Source organism: Mustela nivalis (assembly GCF_964662115.1).
Source record: "Mustela nivalis genome assembly, contig: HAP1_SCAFFOLD_643, whole genome shotgun sequence".
NCBI lineage: Eukaryota > Metazoa > Chordata > Mammalia > Carnivora > Mustelidae > Mustela > Mustela nivalis.
In genome coordinates this window covers 186,795-190,189 of record NW_028136020.1, presented here as the reverse complement: position 1 = coordinate 190,189, position 3,395 = coordinate 186,795, and positions in this window count along the sequence as shown.

Genomic DNA, 3,395 nt, shown 5'->3' with positions numbered 1-3,395 from the left:
GAATAATACCTTCAAGATCCATCCATGCTGTTGTAAATGGCAGTATTTCTTAATTTTTCATGGTTAAGTAGTATTCCGTAGTATATATTTACCATACTTATTTTACTCATTCATCCATTAATGGATACTGAAGTTATTTCCATCTCTTGCTTAGAGTTAATAATTTTATAATAAACATAAGAGTGCAGATATGTCTTTGAACAGTGAACTTCGTTTTCTTTAGATAGATACCTAGAAGTGGGATTACTGAATCATATGGTAATTTTACTTTTAATAATATGAATAATCTCCATACTGTTTTCCATACAAATTTATATCCCTATTACAGTGCATAAGTTCCCCGTTTTCCCCAATATTTACCAAAATTGGTTAGTTTCAATTTTTTGGTAGTATATATTCTAATATCTTGCTGTGTTTTTCAGAGGTAAACAACAACAACAACAACATAAGGACTTTGCCCTGAGATTTTTACGTTGAGCACTTTTTAATGCTCCTGTTGGTCATTTATATAACTTTTTTGAAAAAAAAGTCTATTGAGATCCTTTTGCTATTTTTTTAATCATATATTTTTTTCTATTTGTATCTGTTGGTTATTAACCTCTTTTCAGATATAAGATTCGTAAGTATTTTCTTACATTCTGTGGATTGTGTTTTCATTCTCTCTCCCTTTTTTTGGCAATGCAGAAACGTTAGTTTGATGTAATACCATTTATTTATTTTTGCTTTTTTTGCTTGTGTTTTTGGTCTGGTATCCAAAAAACTATTGGCAAGACCAATGTCAAGGAGAATTTTTCCTATGTTTTCCTTTAGGAAATTTAGTTTCATGCATCACCTTTAAGTCTTTAATCTATTTCAAGTTCAGACTTATGAGTGATATAAGGTTCCCTTTTCATACTGTTTATGTGACTATTCAGTTTTAAATATCATTTATTGAACAGACTATCTTTCCCCATTACATATGTTGGCCCCTGTCAAATATTAGGTGACTGTATGAAAGGATTTATTTCTGGACTCTCAATTCTGTTCTACTTGTTTATTGGTCTGTTTTTATGCCAGTATACTTTATTGTTTTGAGCATGAGGGCTTTGTAGTATAGTTTCAAATCAAGAAGTGTAATCTCCCTTCTTCATTCTTTCTCAGAACTGCTTTGATTATTTGTTGTCTTTCATGGTCTCATATAAACTTTAGTATTCTTTACTTACTTCTGTAAAACAATAATATTGGGGTTTTTTTTAAGATTTTTAATTTATTTATTTGACAGAGAGAGATGACAAGCAGGCAGAGAGGCAGGCAGAGAGAGAAGAGGAAGCAGGCTTCCTGCTGAGCAGAGAGCCTGATGCGTGGCTTGATCCCAGGACCCTGGGATCATGACCAGAGCTGAAGGCAGCGGCTTAACCCACTGAGCCACCCACGCGCCCCTAACATTGGATTTTTGATAGGAATTGGATTTACAGATGGTTTCGGTAGTATGGACATTTTAACAATGTTAATTCTTACCATTCATAAATATGAGCTATCTTTCCATTTCTGTCACCTTCAATTTCTTTATCAATGTCATAGTTTATGGAGTACAGATCTTTCATCTTCTTAGTTAAATCTATTCCTAAGTATTTTATTATTTTTGATACTATTGTGAATTAGATTGTTTTCTTTATTTTTTCAGATAGTTCATCATTAGAATGTTAAAATGCTCCTGTCTTGTGCTTACTTTGGCAGCACATATACTAAAATTGGAATGGTGCAGAGAAGATTAGCGTGATCACTGAACAAGGATGACATGACAAACTGGGAAGCAGTCCATAAAAAAAAAAAGAAACAAAACAAAATTCTTTTCTTTTATATATTGATCTTGTATTTGGTAATTTTACTAAATTTGTTTATTCAAATTTATTGTGAATTTTTTAGGATTTTTTAACATGTAAGTTCATGTTATCCAAAAAAAGAAAATTTTACTTCTTCCTTTTTTTTTTTTTTTTTTTTGGAGTCTCTTATTTCTATGTGTTTCTTGTTTCTCTGGCTAGGACATCCACTACTGTGTCAAATGAGAGTAGTGAAAATGGACACACTTGTCTTTCTTCTGATCTTTAAGGGGAAAACTTTCAAAAGTTTTGATTGAATATGAGATTAGCTCGGGGCTTGCAATCTGTGTTTTTTCTTTAATGGGTTTTTTAAATTATTTTTTAAAATTTTTTATATAATGTGTTTTAATCCCTAGGGGTACAGGTCTGTGAATCACCAGGTTTACACATTTCACAGCACTCACCATCACTCACCATAGCACCTGCCCTCTCCAATGTCCATACCCCCACCATCCTCTCCCAACGCACCTCCCCCCAGCAACCCTCAGTCTGTTTTGTGAGATTCAGTCTTTTATGGTTTGTCTCCCTCCTAATACCATCTTTTTTTATTTTTCTTTTCGTATGCCCGAAACTGCCTATGTTGCATCTCCACTTCATCATATCAGGGAGATCACATGATAGTTGTCTTTCTCAGATTGATTTATTTCGCCAAGCATAATACCCTCTAGTTCCATCCACGTCATCACAAATAGCAGGATTTCATTTCTTTTGATGGCTGCATAGTATTCCATTGAACATATATACCACATCATGTATCTACTGAACATTTGAATGTGTTCTTTGGGGAAACACTTGTTCATGTCTTCTATCCATGGTTTTATTGGATTATTTGTTTTTGGATGTTGACTAAAAACTGGATATTAAGTAACACACAAGACAGGTTTCCTTGAGCTTAAATTTTATTTGCATGAGTATCATTAACAGGAAAAAATATGCATATGGGTATGTACAAGTGTGTTTATGTATACATCTATCTATCTATCCTCTATCCCATGTCTTCTAATTGTGGTAAATCCTGTAAGGTGGGGAATGGGATAGTCTGAAGAAATATGCTTCTGGATATGCTGGGTAAGCAAATTTAATTGCACTCAGATGCATTGGATATAAGTGAATCACTCAAATGAGTTATTTAATATTATATAGAAACAAATTAAAAGTTTATGTAGTTTAAAATAATAGGTAGTTAAAATAATTTTTTTGTTTGTTGTTTTTGTGTCTTTTTTTGTTTATATATACTATGGTGTGAATGTTTATGTCTCCCAAAATCATATTATGGAATCTAACTCTGGAAGTGATAGTATTAAAACTTAGGGGCCTTTGGGAGGTGATTAGGTCATAAGTGGGATTACAGTCCTTTTAAAGGAGACCCCAGTGAGTTCTCTTGATTCATTCATCATGTACGTTTACAGTGAGAAGATAGCCATCTATGAGGAAGTGGGCTCTCCCTGGATCTGCCCATTCCTTAATCTTGAACTTCTCCGTTCTAGAACTGTGAGAAATAAATTCCTGTTCTTTATAAGCTATTAAGTCTATATC